Source organism: Periplaneta americana, chromosome 2, assembly GCF_040183065.1.
Source record: "Periplaneta americana isolate PAMFEO1 chromosome 2, P.americana_PAMFEO1_priV1, whole genome shotgun sequence".
NCBI lineage: Eukaryota > Metazoa > Arthropoda > Insecta > Blattodea > Blattidae > Periplaneta > Periplaneta americana.
Genome location: NC_091118.1, coordinates 50,641,913 through 50,659,562, shown reverse-complemented (window position 1 = coordinate 50,659,562; position 17,650 = coordinate 50,641,913).

Sequence of the window (17,650 nt, the reverse complement as noted above, 5' to 3'; positions counted from 1 at the left end):
ATTTGATCACAAGTATTACGAGGAAAACGGTTGTATAACATAAAACAGCATTATACTACATGTTACTCATGAAATATTAAAAGGCTAAGTATTATTATTGTTGTTATTATTATTATTATTATTATTATTATTATTATTATTATTATTATTATTATTATTATTATTATTATTATTATTATTTCGATCCTTTTTCAGCAGATGTACGAATAATGCGGTTAGGTCTTCAATTTAAACTCACAGATTTACAATGTGATGTTACAATGAAAGCTAGATGTAAGGACTTGACATGTTGAATTTTTCAAATCTTTGCGAAAAAATAAATATCCGAAGCTTCGTTCTTTCGCTTGCTCTGTTGAAGCCATGTTCGCTACAACTTAAGTTTGTGAAAAATTATTTTCAACAATTAAAATAATAAAAACCAAATTTAGATTACGACTGACAGACAAATACCTTCGTGATCAACTACGACTGGCAGTAAGTGACATAATTCCTGATTTCGAAACTCTGTCGCAGAGACATTCTGAAGACAGTTAATTTTAGTTTGTGATAACGTGTCCTATGTTTTCTTGTTCATTTCTTTCTTCATTACACGTAATAAACATTAGTTTGTAACCTCATACTCTATAAAATTATATTTAAGTGCTTGACGTAAGGAAAATGAAAATCCGTTAATAAGTCAGACAGTTGCTTCACTTCCCCTTCGGGTGTCCGCCTCCCTCCATAGGTGCTATGCACGTTGCAGGTTACACAGTGGCTCGGCGCACGATTACATTTTCGCCACGGATGACGTAAACTACTCGTAAAACCAGACGGCAGTCGGGTTTAATCAAGGCTACGTGGAATGGGGGGGAGAGCTTGGTAAGCGCCAGATCATAAAAAAAAAGAATAGAGACAGGTGCATGTAATTAACGTTGTGCAAAATTTGTGCTTGAGACAACACAGAACAAACAACACAATAGAGAAAACATAACTAGCCACAGACAGTACTACTTGAGTTTTGCTTCAATTTGATACTCTGATACCTTAATAAATCACACAATTTCAACTCTAACGTCTCTCGACCTTATCGGTTTATGCGTCAGACTTTAATCTAACGTATATGAGTGCAGTACGCAATGATTTCAAGCCCACGACACCGACTTGCACACCCCTGTCATAAAGACAAGCGGCACTTGTGACGTGCAGCAGATGCGCGAGCCTGTCAAACGAGGTTACTGTGCCTGGAGTGACACGCATAGCAGTGCGAAGTTATAGCGCTGCCATTGTTTAAATGCGTTCCAAGGAGAATGAGTGACGCGCAGGAACGTGAACATACCAAGAATTCATAAACGCATTATTATTATTATTATTATTATTATTATTATTACTATTACTTACAAATGGCTTATTATTATTATTATTATTATTATTATTATTATTATTATTATTATTATTACTATTACTTACAAATGGCTTATTATTATTATTATTATTATTACTTACAAATGGCTTATTATTATTATTATTATTATTATTATTATTACTACTTACAAATGGCTTATTATTATTATTATTATTATTATTATTATTACTATTATTACTACTACTTACAAATGGCTTATTATTATTATTATTATTATTATTATTATTATTATTATTATTATTATTTACAAATGGCTTATTGCTATTATTATTATTATTATTATTATTATTATTATTATTATTATTATTATTATTATTATTATTATTTTAGATGAGAGGACGACATAGAAAAGGATGTTAAAAGTATCGGAGTGCGTAACTGGACTGGTAGAGCAAATATTGAAGAGGAGTGGCGAAGACTTCTAGGGACAGCCAGGACTCTTGATGGGTTGGTTTGTAGCGCTGCTGCTGCTGCTGCTGCTGATGATGATGATGATGATGATGATGATGGTAATTTATGATACCTTAAAATACTGTAATTTATTTATTTAGTAGTTGCGACCATCAGGCCTTCTCTTCCGCACCACCGGAAATGCAAATGCAATACCGTAATACAAATTAAGCAGGCAACATGCTAGCTCAGTTGATAAGGCATCTGGTTACGGACTAAAACGTTATATATTGCATTTTCAGTACTACTACTACTACTACTACTACTACTACTACTACTACTACTACTACTACTACCGCCACCACTAGTAATAGTAGTAGTGATAGTGGTATTAGTAGTAGTATTAATAGTGGTTATAGTAGTGGTGATACTAGTTGTGATGGTACAGTAGTGGTAGCGATAGTGGTATTGATAGTAGTAATATTAGTATTGGCTGCTGATCCGGAGCTGCGTTCGGTCTTGGGTTGGATCCCCCCTTTGATCTCACTGAATGGTTTCTTCCGAGGTTTTCCCCAGCCGTGGGACTGAAGCCGGATGGTCTATGGCGAGTCCTCGGCATCAACCCCTTTGATTTGATTACCTGGTTGGGTTTTTCCGAGGTTTTCCCCAACCAAAAGCAAATGCCGGTTAATCTTTTGGCGAATCCTCGGACCTCAACTCATCTCACTATATCTCGCCAAAATATTGTAAAAAATTTCACAAAATTGTAAAAATTGTAGAAAATTACTAAATTGTAAAACTGTAAAAATTGTAATTGTAATATTGTAAAATTTTGACTTGTTCCACATCTCAAAGCTTCATTGCTCATGTAAGATCTATAGAATAAAATAAATAAATGAAAATGAAAAAAGTGGTAGTAGTTGTGGTGGTATGGTAGTAGTAGTGGTAGTGGTTTTAGTAGTGGTATAGTAATAGAAGTAGTAGGTAGCAGCAGTAGTGATAGTGATTTTAGTAGTATTAGTAGAGGTAGTGGCAGTATAGTAGTAGTGATAGTGGTATTAGTAGTATAAGTAGGCCTAGTTGTTGTAGTGGCAGTATCAGTTATAGTAGTTGTGGTGGTATAGTAGTAGTAGTAGTAGTAGTAGTAGTAATAGTGGTATTAGTAGTAACTTAGTATTAATATTGTAATAGTGATAGTAGTTGTCTTAGTGGTATTAGTAAGTAGCAGTAGTGTTGTTGGTAATGGTATTAGTAGTGGTAATGGTGGGAAGATATGGTGGTGGTTGTGATAGTAGTAATACTGTAGTACTGTATTAGTAGGTTAATAGTAGTAGGCCTAGTATTATAGCTCGCGCAAAAAACGATTACCGAAAAGCAATGGTGGCGTTGCTGTCTGTTTTGACGTGTGTATGTAGGCACGCCGAGGGGAGAGAGGTGCGAGCCGATGGAAGTACTGTCTCTTCCAAGAAAATGAACAAATAAGGACATCGCTGTGGAAATAAAGAACGTAGCAAGACAAAAATTCGAAGCTAATTAAACGCGCAACATATGTTTACGAATGAAATAATAATACCATGCGATACAAGACACGTATTCACATTCAATGGAACAAACTAAAGTCGTAATGTAACTATCTCAACGCAAGACTGATTCTATCGATGTCATTTCTCTTCCGACTGTACTCTTGAATATCATTCAAGCTATCTCGTGACCTTTCCTGTTACCCGCTTTCCTTATCGCATTGTTTGATTCGCATTCCTTCCGTCGGTATTCCCTGCTTGCGAGACCTATAGTAGTGGTATAGTAGTTGTGTTAAATGTTATGTTTTATTTAACGACGCTCGCAACTGCACAGGTTATATCAGCGTCGCCGGAAGTAGCGGAAGTTTGTCCCGCAGGAGTTCTTTTACATGCCAGTAAATCTACTGACGTAAGCCTGTCGCATTTAAGCACACTTAAATGCCAACTCGCCAACCAGGTCGACCAGTAGTTGTGGATAGTGGTAGTATTAGTATCACTAGTAGTCCGTAGCATGGAATTTTGGCCAGTGTATGGGACCGGTCCCACCCAGAATCATGATGCACTTGGGAAGCTACGATAGATAGCGAAAATCAGGTTTCGCAAGCCAGCTATAACTGCTGGGGGGATCATCGTACTAACCACACGATACTTCCATTCTAGTTGGATGATCGTCCACCTCTGTTTCGGCATGTGGAAGTGAGGCCAGCAGCTGGTCGGTCTTGGCCCTTCATGGGCTGTAGCGCCATGGATTTACTTTTACTTTAGTAGTGCGTAGTAGTTGTAGCAATACAAACGTCCTGTATAAGGAGATGGTTCTGAGTTTTCTTATAGACTAGACATGTACAACGGACAGATACAGAATACGTGTACTCTTCTGTAATAATCACTCTGATGGTAGAAACACAGCTTTTTCGAAACGAAGTAGATATTAATAAATTTATAAAGCACTGTTAATTCCAATATTATTCCTCTCTGAGCCCATTGTTACATTATATGGTATAAAACATCGAATAAGATGCAACAATCAGCTTAAATTAAAAACTATACTTTAGATTTCATTGCCATTTGGATGATTTGCGGATGAGCAATTTCTTATGTAACCTGTTCCAAGATTTATTGTGCATATCGCTCTTCTTTTATTTTCGTCCTCTGCCTTCTGAACTGCTTACTTGGAGAATCTCATATAGTTTAATCTCGCGTTTGTTTTTTTATCTCTATGTCTTGAACGGATTTACTTTATTCTGTGTTTGAATTATGATTTAAGAAAAAAATGATAAAAAAACAGGAGTAGAAGCAAGGAGATCATTTGTTATTCCGGACATGAAATCTATATTCCTGCAGCTTGACAGTCTTCGTATCATACCAAGATTAATTAAGTGGAACAACAACTATAATAATTATGGCATCCCTTTTTCTTTGTCTGTATCTATGATTTATGGAAATGTCGCATCCTCTGACCCTGCTACGGTTTATTTTAACAACGGAAAGCTCTGGCGTGGCTAGAATGGGGTCAGTGATAAGATAACAGCCTGCCAGATCACCATCATCGTTTCTGGATTGTCCTATGGCCAGAACACAAATCTTAACTGTGGCAGAGAAACCTTTCACCTATATTTCTTCTTAAACTTCTACAAAATCTTTAAATATTATTTAAAAAAACCTCTTCAGTTCTACGAAAAAAACTTAATGTTTTGTATTTTGAACTAGGTCTATATACTTTAGAAATATAAACGGAATTCAACGGCTGAAGCAATAAGTTTTCTTTCTAAAAAGCGAAGTGTTTACAATGCTTCCAACGAAACCATAGATACGTAAGTTTAAATCCTGGATATGAATGTGAATTTTAGGCAGATGATTTCCTAACAAGAGAACATTTCAAAATCATCACATCGAATATTCAGTCCAAATTCGTAGACTGTACTGTAAAGTAGAGCTTAAATACCACTGCAATTATATCTACAAATTTAAATTATCACAACATTAAAAACAAATTACAAGTAGGAGATGAAATAATTTTGATGGAGAAAGACTCCAAAATGCGGTCCTCTTACAAAAATCAAGACACTCTTTAATAACATAAATATCCAATCTTGCATATTTTTCACAAAATAATAATTTGTATGTTTGACGATGTTGCAACACTTAAATTTCGTACACATTTCTTGCTTTTAATTCGAATAGTAAGGAATTTTCTTTTTAACGTAAATTTAGTAATTTTTGTTTGTTGTAAAACTGATGAAAAAAGTCACGTCTTTAACCTAACAGGAAGTTCAAGAACTCTCTATTGTAGATGCTGCTCATGCTAAAGCGTACGTGTGCTACCATCTGTTGAGTGTAGTGTAATAAACTTGCAACGGGCACAGAAGTACGTATAATAACCTATTTCATATAGAAATAGAAATGGTTATGGTTATGTTTTATTAGAAACATTTTTTTTTTGGATATGTAAAATAAGTACATACATACATACATACATACATACATACATACATACATACATACAATATAGCGCTGGCCTTCTATGCCCAAGGTTGCGGGTTCGATCCCGGGTTGATGGCATTTAAGTGTGCTTAAATGCGACAGGCTCATGTCAGCAGATTTATTGGCATGTAAAATAACTCCTGCGGGAAAAAATTCCGGCACATCCAGCGACGCTGATATAACCTCTGCAGTTGCGAGCGTCGTTAAATAAACCATATTGAATCTACCCTCGATACTAAGTCAAAATAGGAGTTCGCTCGCATGTCTTGACCTCATGGGAAATAGAGAATACGAACAAAAGACTGGATTGTTTCTCTTGAAGGCGAGACATTAGAACTTCAGCTGTTGAAGTTCGTGGTGCGAACTGACGAAAGGATAATGATAACTACTCAATTATACACTTTTATGTCTGTTTTAGGTTAGGATATATTATATAATGTAGGCCTATTTTGTTTGTGCCATTTTCATTTTAATCTGTGTGTTCTTTTGAAGAGTGGTTGGATCTAATCATAGGTGAGAGGGGTGAAACCTACAAAGTAGGACTTGTTTTACAGAGCACGTACGGTCAGAAGACCCGTGCATTGGATTTAAGAGAAATTTCTGATAATATAGTATATCTGCACATACATACATACATACATACATACATACATACATACATACATACATACATACATACATGAACATACATAGACCTACACACATATATTTCAATCATGTATATATTATTTACAAAAGAAAATCTGAATAACCGAAAATGAAATACAATAAGATCGATACAATATCCCATGATAAAAAGGTAATAAAGCAAAACGTATTCATGTAATCGAAGGTCGTTCTGTCTTTAAGTAATGTCTTAGACATACTTTAAATCAGTAATAATCATATACTATGAAGATGATAATAATAATAATACTTTTGATACTTGATTTGTTGCATACGAAATATCTCATTTCATTTTGAACCCACAAGACTACAATTGAGTTTTAAGTCAAACCAAAATTAATAAGATTACTGCAATAAACTTGCAACTTATTAGATTGTTATAGCCTATAAGTATCCGTAATTTTATTCCATTCGTGTCTGTTAGAAAATGAATGGCATCTTACATGAAACTGAAATCGCAGCCTCAGATCCACAAGCCAACGTTATTAGCATTTAGCCATGCAGCTAAATTGTAGAATCCTGGTCACCGAACAAAGTATCCGAATGTACTTAAGATTTCTGAGTGGTCAGATCTTCGGCCTGTCACGTAGGCGGTCCGGGTTCGACTCCCGGTTAGGCCTGTGATTTTTCATTGAAGAATCCATAGTGACTGCGGACAAGGTCGCAGTTGAGGTTTTTCTCGGGGTTCTCCCTTTCCCCATATCAGGCACCTTCATCATTCCGTCAACATTTCTCTATTTCGTCGTCTTGTAAGCCAAAACTTTAGCTATTCATTCAAGGCATCGTCGAATTATCATACTTACAGAAGCAGCATTACTAAGGAATAGTTACAATGTTGCTACGTCCTCACTTTTACTCCATATATTTGGAAAATTAAATCTTGTCGATATTTGAAAGTAATGCAAATAGATCAACGTCTTGGTTTTCTCAGGGAGAATAACATGGTTGTCTAGTCTTCCAGGTTCGCAATTACCTCGTTCTCAATCTTTAATGTGTTTCGTGTTACCACTGTAAAAATTTTAAAAGAATTGAAAAAAAGAAGAGCGTAAATACGTAAGACTTAATATCACAACGTAGACTAATATGATTTCGAGATTCTCAAGAAAATGCATGAAACCAGCAAGTTGTTCACGGTTTGCAGTAGATACGAGACAACGATAGAAAAAGCAAGACTAACAGCGCCCGCAAAGCCGAAAACCCGCATGACAATGTTCTATACGTCGCGTCGTTGACGTAAAGACTGCTTGTGAGTGTCTCGAGACGTCGAGGTTGATCACTCCCGAAGTCCCGAACGTCAAGCAGCCTTGAATCGCTACAGTTTTTTTATACCTGACTGAACTTTTATCTAGTTGGCAACTGTATAAACAATCAAGTAGCCTATTTGAAACATTATCTCTACCTTTCAGTGTATAATAATCCGTTCCCCCGTCTTTATTTAATTACTAGGCCCTTATTAAAAGGCTAGGAATTTTCTTTTCATAATGAGATTGCACACTTGATCTCAAACATAACTAAAAAGATATTAACGTTATGTTTTATTTTTCTTAGAAATGCAAATTTATTTGAGAATTTTTTTTTTCTATTTATATAACCATAGGCAATATAATAATAATAATAATAATAATAATAATAATAATAATAATAATAATAATAATAATAATTTATTTAACCTGGCAGAGTTAAGGTCATACGGCCTTCTGAAACACTCAACCAGGAGTAAAACTGCGTTACAAAAAACACTACAAATTTACAAAGAACACTACAATTTTACACACAAAACTGAATAAGATAATAATAATAAAATGTAAACAACAAGTAGAAATCAGACATAACATACAGAAAGAAAGGAGAAAGCATAATAAAATGTGAACAGCAGGTCAAAATACATTAGATATACAAAGTATAAAAAATAAGACAATTATTGATAATAATAATAATAGTAATAATAATGATAAATAATAATAATAGTAGTAATAAAATAGTGCAGTACAAAGCATACAATGAATACAATATTTTTATGAACACACAGTAAGGAAAATTATGATTATATATAGCTCAACTTATCACATTATAGATATAGCATTATCGGAAAATATGAAAACAAAAATATAAAATAAGTTAAATATCACTAGAACAGAAAAAAAATGTGAATACGTGGTAACATGCAATACAACACTATAATATAATATATAATAGAACGAGAACATTTTGATAACTAAGATACTATTCTGTTTTGTCTTTTTGTCTCATTTAAACATTTATAATGTTATTTATTTCAATGATGCATGTTATTCAAAGTTACGAAATCTTTCCATGCCGACAATCATTCATCGAGAATGATGAGCGAGACTCGAAGAGCACGAGAATGACGAGACGAGACTCGAAAGACAAATGCGACGAACACAGCGAGCGAGAGCGGTAGTTAGTTTTGTTCGTCTCTAGTATGCAGTCTGTTTGTCCATCTCTGGACTAGTGGACGGATTTTGTTTTTGTATTGTTTTCTTTTGTTTTTCAATATCTACAAATAAACTTATCCGAGATTGATACACACAAAATATGACAACTCTTAGAGGAAAACTAAAATTGATATATTTGAAATCAAAGTACGAAATGTTGATGAACTCTAAATACAAAAGGACCCGTTGTCGATGTCGACAGAAAAGTTTCACGCATGTTTTCCATTATATCCACGACGGAAATTAAAATTTAACACATCCAAATTCCTCCAAAGTTTGTGCACCCTCCCATAATACCTTAGCCTGTAATTGATCGTGACAGCGACTAAACTAATTAGTGTAATTAGCGTGTTTGAACCTGCAATTACAGACGCTAATGAAGCGGTCTGACATCTGACAAACAAATGAGGGTGTTAGTAATACTCGTCTTCCTGCAGGTATTGAAACGATCTGGGAGCACGGTCCACACCTGCACATACCAACAGGTCACCACTGCTTGCTTCCTGACACTACATCAAGGCATATTGGCGTTATAATTTAGCTAATTACGTTTCCGCCTTATTTAGCAATTTATATTTGGAACAAATATTTTCTAACGGACATTGAAATTACTTTTCTTCCAAGTCATCCAATTACCCGAGATTCTGTACTCCACAAATTATAAATTGAATTAATCTACTTGATATTAATTGCACAAATTTGTATAGCTTAATGAAAGTATGCTTGTAAATTGAATTAATCTGCTTACTTTGTATTGTATATGTTTGTATAGTTTTGGCCGATGAATTGTATATGCTTTAAATTGAATAGTAATCTGTATAGCTCTAATGATAAATTGTTTGTGTTTGTAATTTGAAGTAGTTTGCATGATATGTATTATCAATTTCTGTATATCACAACTGGTTGAATTGTATATGACTTAAATTTAATTAACTTACTTGTTTTTATTATACATACAGCTCAATTGATGAATGATCGTTTGCGTTTGTAAATTTAATAATCTGATTGGCTATGTATTGTATATTTTTAGTAGAGCCATCGATGTAGCTCAGTCGGCAGACTCGCTGGGCTGCTGATCCGGAGCTGAGTTCGGGCTTGGGTTGGATCCCCTTTGGTCTCATTGAATGGTTTCTTCCGAGGTTTTCCCCAGCCGTGGGACTGAAGCCGAATGGTCTATGACGAGTTCTCGGCATCACTTCATTTTCTACCCTTTGATTTGATTACCTGGTAGGGTTTTTCCGAGGTTTTCTCCAACCAAAAGGCAAATGCCGGGTAATCTTTTGGCGAATCCTCGGACCTCACCTCATCTCAATACATCTCGCCAAAATATTGTAAAAAATTGCACAAAATTGTAAAAAGTGTAGAAAATTACTAAATTGTAAAACTGTAAAAATTGTAAAATATTGTAAAAATTTGTAAAAATTGTAATTGTAATATTGTAAAATTTTGACTTGTTCCACATCTTAAAGCTTCATTGTTCATGTAAGATCTATGGAATAAAATGAATGAATGAATGAATTAACGACGTCTGCTATGGAGAGGATATTGTAGGGAATGCTTTTTTCTACATAATATGTATATAGCCTATATGTACCCAATATATATATCTATTTATACGTATATATATATATATATATATATATATATATATAATTATATTCATTCATAGTGTTCTGCCCAAGGGCAGGTCTTTCACTGCAAACCCAGCATTATCCAGTATTTCCTATTTTCTCCCTTCCTCTTAGTCCCCACATATGATCCATATACAAATGTCGTCTATATCGGAAAGGAGAGTTATTGCGTAACAACAGGCACCATAGAATCCGTGGAACTATCGCCTGTCTTCTTCGGAACAAGGATTGGGAAGTTGATGAAGAGGTCCACTGTATTTCTGAAGACGACTCTCACAGAAGAGCGGATATAATAGCAATAAACAGGAAACAACAAAAGGCTATTATCATAGATCCAACTATACGCATGGAGAGAGATCTAAACCAAGCTCATCAGGTAGACCATGAAAAGAGAGCCATTTATGAACCTTGTATTCCCTACCTTAGTGCCAAGTATAACATCCCTCTCTTCAATTCGTCAGTGACAGGTTTATTTTTTGGTTCTCGGAGTTCTTTACCAAAATTTACATATGCTTTTTTAAAACAATTATCAATACCATCTTCTGAAATTAAAATAAATCATCTCGCAAGATTCCTTGCAGATTATATAATTTCATTTATACCAGTCAGAAGATCTTAATTAAGAATATGCTAATTTGAAATAATAGTTATTTATGGTACTTGTGAGGTAAGTGCATCTTTTATTGTGCGAGTGGAAAGATCACGCTCACAAGTGCCATACGTAATTTTATCCATGACCTTAACGAAAAATTATGTTTTATAAAAGAAAATATGTTGAAAATAAGTCCTCATATAATCACGTATCATGGCATGGATTTTAGAATCGATACGTGTACTAGATATGATGTGATTTAGGAGCCTTTATCTCACTAGTGGAATAAAGTAATGTTGAATAAAAGCTTACTTTACATACGCAAAAGTATTTAGTAAAGGTATGTTTTTCGTTATGGTCATGGATAAAATCTTTTATTTATAAGTACAATTTTAAGGTCATCTTATAACATTTTATTTTATAATTGATAATCAATGGTGCTTATTTATTACATTTTATTTTTATAACAATATTCATATTTAATTAATTACATTTGATATTAATTTCCAGATCTTCGCGTGCACGCACGCACACGCACACACACAGGATGGACGTGAAATATCTCTGCATATTTTCAGAGCGAATAGTTCATGTTGTACGCTTATGTAACAAAAGTGTAAGACTACAATTGGTGGAAAGTTCATAGTTTTCTCAGATAGATCGTTCTTCCACGCTGCAATTTATAACTGTACCTTCAGAACATTAAGAACTGTGAAACTTCTTTTGCATTTCTCTTTGGAAGTCCTACACAGAGTGGCTTAATTTAATCCGCCGCAATTCTCCTGTAACGTCATGTCACACTCATTTGCTGCCACGAGGAACGTGGGTGGAGAAATTCAATTCTCTCAGAAAGAGAAACCTGATAGCTGATCAATCAGATTTAACCGAACTGCTTCCTACAGATAGTTGTAAAATTTGCCTCGAAAAAAGATCTGTCTGTTAAATGTACGGTTAAGATGCGTCAAAGATGATGATTCCGCTTCTTCTCCTTCCTGGTATGGGCGATTGTTTCTTATTCAGCTATTGTGATATCAAAGAAATATTGTGTGAAGTTGGAAAATGCAATTCTTCTTTAAGCAGCATCTACTCCCCACAATAGAGGTTACTGAGAATTCGCGAACTGATGATATCGAAAAAAGTAGTACGTTAGAATGAAAGTGAAAAAGGATTAAATATCCGAAATAAGAACAATGAAAGCAGATAAATGAAAACAACAAGGAAATGAAGAAAAGAGAAAAACGCAGAAAAAATTAACTAATTAAATAATAAAAAAATATTATAAAATATAACTGAAGGTAAAAATACAAAATGAAGCAACTGAAGGCAGGGGGAAAGTGGTGCAAAAACGGCGAGAGACAAAGAAAACTGCAAGAAGGAAAACAAACGAAGAATTAAGGAAAGTCAAAGAGAATAAAAGCGAAAAATTGTATATTAAGATTGAAATATTAAAAGTAAGAGAGATAATAAATACATAAATATAAATAAATAAGCATGAAAATAAGTAAATCAATAAAAAGTAAAGAAAAAGAAACAAACAAATTAATTAGTTATAATTAAAAAATAAAAATTATAAATGAATAAATAACCAAATAAATAAATGAATCTGAAAATAAAGAATCAATGTATGAACGAACATAACGTGAAAACGCAGAATTAATGAAAGAAAAGGAACAAAAGTAGAAAGGATCTACGGAAGGAAAAAAAAAAGTTAACAGCTGATATATAGCTTTACTACGCCGCGTACATTACGCGACGGTACAATCTCGCTCAGACTTAATCGACAACGGTCGTTCATATCTGAATTGGTGCAGTGTTCCTCTTCTATCCAACAGAATATTCACTATCTGTGTCTTTTCATTCAAAAGCAGTAACGATACCACTCCCCATACCTAGTGACGAGAAAGATTTAATTACTTATTACTTAGTGGCTTTTAAGGAACCCACTGGTTCATTGCCGCCCTCACATAAGCCCGCCATCGGTCCATATCCTGAGCAAGATTAATCCAGTCCCTATCATCATATCCCACCTCTCTCTAATCCATTTTAATATTATCCTCCCATCTACGTCTCGGCCTCCCCAAAGGTCTTATTCCCTCCGGCCTCCCAACTAACACTCTATATGCATTTCTGGCTTTGCCCATATGTACTACATACCCCTCCCATCTCAAACGTCTGGATTTAATGTCCCTAATTGTGTCAGGTGAAGAATACACTGCGTGCAGTTCTGCGTTGTGTAACTTTCTCCATTCTCCTGTAACTTCATCCCTCTTATCCCCAAATATTTTCCTAAGAACCTTATTCTCAAATACCCTTAATCTCTGTTCCTCTCTCAAAGTGAGAGTCCAAGTTTCACAACCATACAGAACAACCGGTAATATAACTGTTTTTTAAATTCTAATTTTCAGATTTTTTGACAGCAGACTAGATGACAAAAGCTTCTCAACCGAATAATAATAAGCGCTTCCCATATTTATTGTGCGTTTAATTTCCTCCCTAGTGTGATTTATATTTGTTACTGTTGCTCCAAGATAGGTTGGAAGTACAGTAAATCCAAAAAAAAAAAAAAAAACAAAAAAAAAACAAAGTATATGATTATGTCTCGTGACCAGAATATTGTACGAAATGGAACTATAAAAATTGGAGATTTATCCTTCGAAGGGTATAAAAATTCAAATATGTTGGAGAAAGATGTAATTCTATGTCAAAATAATTTTAAACAATAGACAAATGAAATTAAAAGAATAAAACAGAAAAGAATAGTCAAATAAAGAATTCATACAATATGTCAAAAAATAATGAAAAATGTATTGCCATTACTGTAAATGAAGAACTAAGAAAGAACTGAATAATGTTAAAAGAAAAGTTATCCCCATTACAGGTCTCGAAATTCTCTCGGGGTGTCTTATGTTACGGCTCATATAAGAGATAATCGACATTAATAGCAGCAGAGATAAAAGTCCTCTGCTCCAAGACAAAACCGCTCATTGGCTTGGTTTGACATCCTTCCATTTTGGCTTTCATTGGTTCATTCTGCGTCTTATAGGCCTATTATGCGATTATTATGCAAGTCCGACAGGTGGCTGGATGACACTCGTAAATTCGATGCTTACAGGTGGATTATCTTTCCTCAGCCCTAACAGAACCAGGTCCTACTATCAAACTAATACCACAGTCTAGTATATACAGTCATGAAGCTTGACTTGTTGAGGGTACTAGAAATAATAGACTGTGCCGGTACTATTTCGCATTGTCTGTGATGAGGCGATAGTAGCAATCCTATTGGTTAGCAACTATCTACGGATGCATATTCCCTACGTATTGAGCTTAGAGTATATACTAGACTGTGCTATTACCTGATAAGCTCCAGAGCCCAATGAGGGACGGGAGTAACCGAGAAAATCATTCTACAGAATCTGCTTTGTGCACAACATAGTCAGTTACGACCATGCCGGGAGTCGAATCCGTATCTTCTGAATGAAATACAAGGGCGCTAGCGTTTGAAACATAGACGCTGCAAAATACCCTGGTCCACGATGAACAGGAATAGAGTGCAGAAGTAGTAGTTGTAACAGTAGCCCCACATATTTATGGTAATACCTTATAATCTTCAGATATAATACACATGGTGGTGTATTGAAAACTTATTTTGCGATTACTATCATGTTTCAGTGGTTAATTAGTATGGATTACTATTGTAATCCACGCGACTACTGGCGTATAAAAATATGACGCGACTACTGAAGGGTTAAAAAGGAAGGAAGAAAGGCGTGAGAAATGCGGAACAGTATAAATATATTACAATAAGGAAAGCCAAACGAAAAACAATATCTAAACCACGTCTCAAAGAATTGGCGCCATGTGCAAATAAGTTTAGGTTCGTAGAAACTAACTTTTATTCCTGTCAAAAAAAAAGTAAATTCAAGTACTTCAAGAAAGAATCTCTCTGCTGGGCTCAATGTTAAGATCGTGTACAAAATGTTCTTAAAAAAAGCATCGAGAATGTGAAATGAACTTTAAATATTTTTACAATGAAATCACTATGTGGCCCACAACTATATAGGGTGATTCACGAGGATTTACCGCCACTTACGGAGCTTATTTCTGAAGACATTTTGAGCAGAAAAATTCATATAAACATGCGTCCTATTCTCAATATTTACAGAGTAACGTTTCATTATTGGAACGCATTGGTGTGAACAACGCGTGATCTTGGTCAGCGTGCAGTCAGCAGCCAGCGCGAGCGCTACGGAAATCAAAGATAGCCGTATGCAGTTACGTAGAGCGACGAGTGCCGTTCACAAGCGTGCGGCCAAGTGTACTCAAGCGGACGGCGTCATTTTTAAAATGTGTTGTAAACTGTCCAAGACTGTAAATTAGGATGCAAAATTGAACTCAAATAATCAAGTCGGTGGAAGTGGCGTGATTTGTAATAATTGTTGTGATAAGTGCGTAAGAATAATGTAATTTTATAGTTAAAAATAGAAAAAGATGTCTGTAGGAAGCAAGTAAGGAGTTCACAGCACATTTTTAGCTTCACAATACTTGCATATTAAAGAAATTATACTTCTGAATGGTTCATTCTCTATTTCTATTATTCTTTTACTTTCAAACTAAAGAAAAAACGTATTTTACAAACAACTTTAAATTAGTGTAACTCTGAAAGTATTGAGATTAGGAAACATGTTTATATGCCATTTTTTGCTCAAAATGTCTTCCGAAATAAGCTCCGTAAGTGGCTGTAAATCCTCGTGAATTACCCTGGTATACAATGGTCGATCTCCTGAAGAACTATAGTATTCCTCAAAATTATTTTCCCTATTATATGTACTTTTAGCAAAGGTTTTGCAGTGCTATTTTTTGTGTTTTTTAACTTAGTTTTCATAATTATACAAGTTTTAGTAATAAAAGTGTATTTAATCTTTCACAAGCCCAGATTCATTTTGAAAACTAATCATTTCCACAAAATAAAAATAATTTTTCTGGGCATCCTGTATGACAAACATTGATTATATAGGCATATTTATATCACATCTAATGTTCTTTGATGATATAAAGTTAATGTTTTAAATTTCCGGCATTATAATAGAGTTAAAATACAGTCTGATCCGTTTGGGTACGGTTAATATTAATTTATTATTATAAAGCTATTATGATATTATGAAAAATTTCTTGCTGGTTATATTATGATTAAAAGATGGAAGTTTTCCTATATAACAATCAACAATGCATAATCTGAAAGGACAAATGAAAATCGTAGATAATTAAAATAGCTACTACAAATCAATAGCGGGCACAATGTTCTTTGGTATGCTAAATTTGAGAGTGTTAAAAGAGTTCCAAGGGAATTTCGACGTGAGTATGGTGTGCGTAATGTTCCTAAATACGATTCCATAGTGTTGTGGTATCGAACATTTGTAGAAACAGGTTCTGTATTCAAAAGGCATGCAGGAGGTCGCAGGTGAAACCCAGTACGAGAAACAGCTATCTCTTGGCTTGGTCCTCAAACTCCCCAGATCTAACTCCTGACTTCTTCGTGTAGGGTTTTGTTAAAGACATTGTCTATTCGCAGAAACCCAGGAACATTGATGATCTGAGAGTAAAAATTACTCAAGCTTTTCAACAAATCACTCCTCTTATGTTACAACGGACATGGGCTGAATTGCATCACCGTTATGAGTTGTGCAGGGTGCGCAATGGGGGTCATGTTGAGCTCTGAGGAATCTGCCATCTTTCAGTGTTGTATGCACAAAGTTTCAACAACTAAAGTTCAGTAGTAAATGTTTTACGGTGTTTTTATTCTATCCAGACCAAAACGGATCACTCTGTAGTTTTTTGATTCTCCTGTAAAATGTACGAAGTTGGAGATTTTCAAAATTACCGATTCATTTAAAAGGGGAAACTTTTGAAATATGCATTTATGCAAAGTGAAGTTGGCTTTATTCGAACGTAAAATGTATGATCGGCAAATATCCTATTTCACTTTCTCAATACACCAAAACAATAAAAACATACAATTGCATGAAGTTCCGCGTTCTGACAATGTCAATCAAGTGACCCACATGTCTATCGAGATGATAGACCTCCGAGTATGGTCCACACGTTCACGAATACGCGTCTTTCGCGCTACAGGAACATTCGCACATATTCCTGGACCCCGCTGTTCACCATATGAATCCTACCCGCAACCCCACGTCCCACAAGCATTGATCGGTTTGGAGGCGTTTCTCCGCTCTTCGGAGCTCTCCGACTGGCTTTATACCACAGATTTTCCGAGTGAGCACCTTCTTTCCTTTGTCATGTCTATGCAATGCAAACTGCACCCGCAACTCTTTATGTAACACGTCTCTTCAGCTACAGATGTAATTCACGGACGGTAAGCAAGCAGTAGGGGAATTAAGAGTATCAGACAACAAAAAAAGTAAAACCTGGGCTGTAGGCCTATTTAATGCGATGTCCTACTGAAAATAGTAGAATTTTGACAATTTTTATTATATTGTAAATTTATTCCACTC